The 7,495-nt window shown below is 43.3% G+C and overlaps 1 long non-coding RNA gene across 1 annotated transcript in view; it reads left to right on the forward strand.

The window, feature by feature from the left end:
- Nucleotides 1–7,096, forward strand: part of LOC143277926 (uncharacterized) — a 47,590-nt gene extending 40,494 nt beyond the window's left edge. Inside the window, exon 3 of the long non-coding RNA XR_013053808.1 lies at nt 6,925–7,096. This is a non-coding gene — a long non-coding RNA (uncharacterized LOC143277926). The remainder of the gene's footprint in view (nt 1–6,924) is intronic.
- The last annotated feature ends 399 nt before the right edge of the window (nt 7,097–7,495 follow it).

A 7,495-nucleotide genomic window follows, 5' to 3' on the forward strand; every position in this document is an offset into this window, starting at 1 on the left:
TCTAATATCACTTAAAGGGGAAAGATGTTGAACTGAAAACTACTACTACTACTACTACTACTACTACTACACACACACACACACACACACACACACACACACACACACACACACACACACACACACACACACACACATACATGCCAAATTATTACATACTGGATTCACATAATTCAGTTACATAAAACTTTCCTCATCAACAAATTATATAAGTCCATGTACCAACAAGAAAATACAACTTCCCCATGGTTGATATTTGTTAGAAAGATACTCGAAATTATAGGCCTTGATCACATCTGGAAAAACCAGTTCACATTCAGCGTACATAGACTTAAATACATGGTATGTCAAAAATTAGAAAATGAATATATCAAACACTGGAAAGAGAAAAGAGAAAAAAACAAACATTAAAGCTAAAATTTTACAATACGTTTGTAGCAGAGTACAAAACTGAAACCTGTCTTTTAAATGCATCAGATACAAAACACAGACAAGCTTTAACAAAACTCAGAATAAGCGCGCGTGACACAAAGATTGAGAAAGGTAGATATTTGAATATTCCACAGGAAGACAGATTGTGCAGCAAGTGTAACATACTGGAAGACGAAATCCATCTTCTTGATTATTGTATTAAATATAAAACCTTAAGGCAACCATTTTTTTTAAATTTTTTTAAAGATATTCAAAATTCGAATAACACAGGAAATATTCCCAGTCAGGGGATGCTAATAGATGATGAATATATACAAACAAGATTAGGAAAATTTGTTTGGGGCAAGTTACGGGATACGCGGGGAGGACATTTTCAGGGTAAGGGGGACATTTCAGAACGAGGCTAAAACCCAAGAAAGGGGACATTTTGGCCGCTAACAATGTCCGCAGGGGACATTATGAATGGTGAGAAAGTCCCCGGGAGACATTACCAGCGGTTAATTTGTCCCACGGGGACGTTTCCAGGTGGTGGACAATCTGGGATACCACCGGAGCTGGTTTTGTGCCGTGTTGTGTGGGTGCCGTTTCGTGTTGGTGGATTCTGCAAGTCAGTTCACTGTTTGAGCGATTCGTGTCGTGTCGGTGCCGTTTCGGTGCCGTGTAGGCAATATGGAAATCCAGCGTTATACCACCGTTCTGCTGCAGAGGAAGCAAGATCTCTTCTTGACAAGAATGCCTCAGATCGAGTCTGCGAGCAGTGTGGAGTTTGATATTGTGGGACATAAAGTGCTGTATACAAAATATCCCAATCCTTTTGCCAGTTCAGAGTTTCCTGAGTTCGGTCTCCGGTTTGGGCGTACCTGGAGGGTTTAGGGTGGAGATTCTTTTTCCGGAACTCCCGGGACAACATAAAAACGTGCAGACATACTTGTATCTGAACTCCCTTCGTGGATGAAGATCAAATACGCAAGTTAAATCCTGCAATCTATGTCAGCTTTCGGTGGGTTCTGGAAACAAGAACATAACCAGCAAGCCCCCCCCCCCCCCACCCCCCCCACCCCAGCCCCCCATTTCCCCCTCCCCCATTCCCCACCTCCCCCTGCCCGAGAGTTATGGCGCTGAAAGGTAAAGTGAGGTACCATTGAGTTACGGTGTTGAAGGTTAATTGGCATTGAGTTCTGGTGCTGAAAGGTAAAGTAACATTAAGTTATGGTGCTGAAAGCTAAAGTAACATTGAGTTCTGGTGCTGAAAGGTAAAGTAACATTAAGTTCTGGTGCTGAAAGGTAAAGTAACATTGAGTTCTGGTGCTGAAAGGTAAAGTAACATTGAGTTCTGGTGCTGAAAGGTAAAGTAACATTAAGTTATGGTGCTGAAAGGTAAAGTAACATTAAGTTATGGTGCTGAAAGCTAAAGTAACATTAGATTCTGGTGTTGAAAGTTATAGTGGCATTGAATTCTGTTGTTGAAAGGTAAAGTAGCCTTGGATTACGGTTTTGAAGAGTAAAGTAACATAGAATTCTGGTGTTGAAGGGTAAAAGTAACATTAAATTCTGGTGTTGAAAGGTGAATTGTGGTTTTCAAGAGTAAAGTAACATTGAATTCTGGTGTTGAAAGGTGAATTATGGTTCTGAAGAGTAAAGTAACATTGAATTCTGGTGTTGAAGGGTAAAGGTAACACGGAATTCAGGTGCTGAAAGGTAAAGGTCACACGGAATTCAGGTGCTGAAAGGTAAAAAGTAACACGGAATTCAGGTGCTGAAAGGTAAAAAGTAACACGGAATTCAGGTGCTGAAAGGTAAAAAGTAACACGGAGTTCAGGTGCTGAAAGGTAAAGGTCACACGGAATTCAGGTGCTGAAAGGTAAAAAGTAACACGGAATTCAGGTGCTGAAAGGTAAAAAGTAACACGGAATTTAGGTGCTGAAAGGTAAAGGTCACACGGAATTCAGGTGCTGAAAGGTAAAGGTCACACGGAATTCAGGTGCTGAAAGGTAAAAAGTAACACGGAATTCAGGTGCTGAAAGGTAAAGGTCACACGGAATTCAGGTGCTGAAAGGTAAAGGTCACACGGAATTCAGGTGCTGAAAGGTAAAGGTCACACGGAATTCAGGTGCTGAAAAGTAAAACGTAACACGGAATTCAGGTGCTGAAAGGTAAAGGTCACACGGAATTCAGGTGCTGAAAGGTAAAGGTCACACGGAATTCAGGTGCTGAAAGGTAAAAAGTAACACGGAATTCAGGTGCTGAAAGGTAAAGGTCACACGGAATTCAGGTGCTGAAAGGTAAAGGTCACACGGAATTCAGGTGCTGAAAGGTAAAAAGTAACACGGAATTCGGGTGCTGAAAGGTAAAGGTCACACGGAATTCAGGTGCTGAAAGGTGAAAAGTAACACGGAATTTAGGTGCTGAAAGGTAAAAAGTAACACGGAATTTAGGTGCTGAAAGGTAAAGGTCACACGGAATTCAGGTGCTGAAAGGTGAAAAGTAACACGGAATTTAGGTGCTGAAAGGTAAAGGTCACATGGAATTCAGGTGCTGAAAGGTAAAAAGTAACACGGAATTCAGGTGCTGAAAGATAAAAAGTAACACGGAATTCAGGTGCTGAAAGGTGAAAAGTAACACGGAATTTAGGTGCTGAAAGGTAAAAAGTAACACGGAATTCAGGTGCTGAAAGGTAAAGGTCACACGGAATTCAGGTGCTGAAAGGTGAAAAGTAACACGGAATTTAGGTGCTGAAAGGTAAAAAGTAACACGGAATTCAGGTGCTGAAAGGTAAAGGTCACACGGAATTCAGGTGCTGAAAGGTGAAAAGTAACACGGAATTTAGGTGCTGACTGGTAAAAAGTAACATGGAGTTCTGGCGCTGGCAGGTTTCAGTTTCAGTTCAGTTTCAGTAGCTCAAGGATGCGTCACTGCGTTCGGACAAATCCATATACGCTAAACCACATCTGCCAAGCAGATGCCTGACCAGCAGCGTAACCCAACGCGCTTAGTCAGGCCTTGAGAAGAAAGAAAGAAAAAAAGGGGTGAATAAACAATATATAAATAAATTTAAATAAATAAAATTACTACTACCACTACTAATAATATGTATAAGGCGCAAGAACTTGATGAAGTCAACTATAAGCGTACATAAATAAATAAATAAATAATAATTATAATATAAAAAAGTAGTAGTAGTAGTAATAATAATAATAATAATAAATAAATAAATAAGACAACAATGATGATAAATAAGCAAATAAATGTAAAACATGAAGACACACATTCACACATACACCCACATATGCATAACAGATATGCACCAAACATGCAGTTTCACAGATATGAAAGCACAGTCAAATACACATAAAAGTACATAAGCCCCAACACACACACACACACACACAGACACACACACACACACACACACCACACACACATCACCCTGCACCTCCTCTACCCCCCTCCTCCACACACTCATTTCTAGGCTACGTATCGCAGCTTCCACGGCACACACACACACACACACACACACACACACACACACACACTCACAGATGAACACTTACTTGTACAAGCACACACACATACGCCCATATCCCCCACCCCCACCCCCACACACATATATACAAAGATATATATATACACACCCGCACGTTCAAATATTCCGTTGCTCCCACAGTGTAGGCATGCATACACACACATAACTCATCCTCTACCCCCCCCCTCCCCTGCCCCCCACTCCCTTCACACACACACATACGCATGTGCACAGAACTCTCCTGACACTTGTGAACACTTACACCCTCGCGCATGCACAAACGCACTCAAACACACAGACCCACACATACACACAAACACACACATACACACACGCACAGAGGCTGCCACTGATTGGCCGCAAGAGGGATGGGAAAAGATCTCTGATGCCAAGAACGTGGCGTCTAGTGTGTTGCTCAGTCTATTGTATTTGGAAAAGCCCACAGAGACTCTGTTCCGTTTTGAAGAAATTTGCGCAATATTGGTTTGGAAATGATGCCGATATTTGTTTGATTTGCAAAGCATCGTGCTCTACCTTTCATGCTAGACTTACGGCCGCTCCCTCTCTCTGCTTTTATTTCTTTGAGGCGATCGATGGTGTGATGGCCTTTTACCTGTTCTTTTTGATATTCTTTGACTTTTCTGAGGATTTCCGATTTTCGTACATGTAGGCCGCTCGTTGTTGTTGCGTTACCAGCAAGTCTGTCAGCTCGCTCATTTCCCTTAACACCTGCATGTCCCGGGCAGTATGACCATGTGAGTTTTTTAATCTGAAAGTTGCGCATTGCCTTATGCCACTCTGGGCTTCCCATTCCATTTTCAATTTTCTGTATGAGGTTCATTGAGTCGGTTAGAATCATGGCATGTTGGTTTCTGGGCATATGGATGGACAATTGCCACTGGAGGGCATGTGTCACAGCTTCAACTTCCATTGTTAGGCTGGAGGTTGTGACTTTGTATGCAGCATTCTCTTCCCAAATTGTTTTTTCCATTTTGTTTCGCAGTGAATCCCCAACCGGATTGGTCTTTGGTGACTGAGCCATCTTTGTATATGATGATGTCCCCTTCTTTACTGTTTCCTTCTATGAGTAGCTTCACTTCCGCATCAGTTTTGCCCTCTGGCCATTGCCGACAATGTCTTCCTAGAGTGGGTGAAATGGCTGTGTTGAATAGATGGTTGAGGTTTTCGGGTTTTTTCACCCATTCTTTTGTTTTTTTCAGGTCTTGTAGTCGGCATACTAGCTGGATTGTGTCTTCTGCTTGCCCCATCCATGATCTTCCTCGTCCTAGACGGCTGCCTTTGACTGCGTCATGCAGTGGGTTTTGAGGGTTTTCTAATGCTTTGAAGTAGGTCTTAACCTGTTCTAACTTGTTTCTGGCCTGCACTGAAGGAAGGTCAAGCAGGTATCGCATGGTTTCCGTGGGCGTGTCTTTTGTTGTTCCAAGGATCAGCCTCATAGCTTCATTTTGAACTCTTTGTAATTTTAGGAGGTTGCTTTGAGATGGTGTTGTTAGCCCAAGTTCGTAGTCGATTACACTGAGGACGGGTGATTGGTAAAGCAGGAGGTGGCGTTGTTCAATACCTTTGGTTGCCATTGCTTTTAAGACTGAAAGGCCCTTGTTGCATTTGAGAACAGTATTTTCCGTATGTTTTCTGAAGGTCAGCATCCTGTCGAAGTGTATTCCTAGGTAGCGTAGGCATTCGGTTTTCTCGATCTGAATCCCGTCGAATGACACAGGTGGTGGTGATTTGCTCGCGGTTCTGTTGTTGAGGGTGCACAGCAACGTTTGGGCTTTTCGCTGGATTGATGGAAGATCCTGTGTCTTTGCACCATGGAGCAATGTTGTTTAGTTGTTTCTGGACGGCTTTAGTTCTTTCCTGAGCATCTTTCGAAGTTTTGAAGACCAGGCCATCATCTGCAAGAGTAAGCACCCGAGCTATTCCATTGTTGTTTAAGTCTGCAAGGCCCTTCGTGTAGACATTGTAGAGGACAGGAGAGAGCGGAGACCCTTGTGGCAGTCCCATGGATAGTTTAGAAGGTGCAGACATCCAATCTCCGAGGCGTAGGACGACGGTTCTTTCCTGAAGCGCTGCTGCTATTCATCTTGTCAGTGTCAAACTTACTCCACACCTTAGTAGCAGCTCCATGAGGTGTGCAAACTGGACTTTATTGTAGGCATCTTCAAGGTCGATTGCTACTGCTAGTGTTTCTTCTTTTCTTTGAAATCCTTCATACACCTCATATGCAAAAGCAGCTGCACTTTCCCATGTGGACTTGCCTGTTCTGTAACCACCTTGATTTGAAGGGAGAATGTGCCTGTGTTCAAGATCCCTTGCAAGTTTCCTGGCTATCATGCGTTCCATGAGCTTTCCAGCAATGTTTTGCATGGTTAGGATCCGGTAGCCGCTTACTTGACGATGGTCCTTTCCTGGTTTTGGTATGGGTTTTAAGAAGCTGTGTGTCCAGTCCTCCGGCACATGTCCATTGTGGAAACGGTTTTGATACAGATTGAAAAGTTTGCTTCTGTCTTCTTCCGTTAGCTCTTTGTTGTCCGAGTAGCGAACTTTGTCTAGGCCAGGAGCCAATTCTTTCTTGCATTTAGCTATTGCTTCGTTTAGATAATCTATTGTCAAGTCATCATCGGGTCCAGTCTGCATAAGGGATTGGTTTAACTCCTCAACATATTTCTTTTTCACATCTAAGTTTCTTTGATCGCTCTTTTGTATGAAACGTTTGAGCAGGGCGGATCCTTTTTCTTCGTTTGTCTTAAGCTTGGTTCCGTCAGTGTCTAACATGTCTGGGGATGTTGTTGTGCACGTTTTCCCTTCCATTCGACGATAAAATTGCCAGAACTCTGTCAATGTTGTGTCATAACTGAGTGCCTCGCAAAACTGTTTCCACTTGTCATTTTTGGCCTCTTGAGCAATGATTTCAAACTGTTTAGTTTTTTCTTTCATTTTTGTTTCAGTATCTTTGTCCAGAAGAGGTACAAGTAGCTACATCCTCCACTGCACTGAGGGATCGTCAGGTGGAGCAAGATGACTGTGCACGAGTGTCGCCCTCTGAAGTTTACTGTACGTGTCTGCGACGTGGAACAAAGTTACGACCTTTGCCGTCACGGAGACAAAATGACAGCTAGACAGCGAGAACCACGGCCTCGATATGGGGGGGGGGGGTGGGGGGGGGTATTATGGCTTTCATAACGGGAAGAATTAGAAACAAGAAAAGAAAAGAGTAGAATAGACAGGAATGTAAAGACAGTTAACGCTACACTCCCCCCCCCCCCCCCGCCCGCCCCCCGTCCCACCCACCACCCACCCTCCGCACAATCTCTCCTACCCCCACCAGCACTCCATCTCCCTACACCCCATTTCCATGTCTTCATAATACATTCCTCATTCATATCTAAACCACGTATTCACAATCGAAATTTGATCGAGAGAACAATGTAGGTATTGTTGTTAGTATCACACTGCCCATAGCAGTCTTGGGAGCTCTGGGAACAAGGAAGGGCAGATGGCCATGAGCAAGGAAACGAT

Source organism: Babylonia areolata, chromosome 35, assembly GCF_041734735.1.
Source record: "Babylonia areolata isolate BAREFJ2019XMU chromosome 35, ASM4173473v1, whole genome shotgun sequence".
Classification (NCBI taxonomy): domain Eukaryota; kingdom Metazoa; phylum Mollusca; class Gastropoda; order Neogastropoda; family Buccinidae; genus Babylonia; species Babylonia areolata.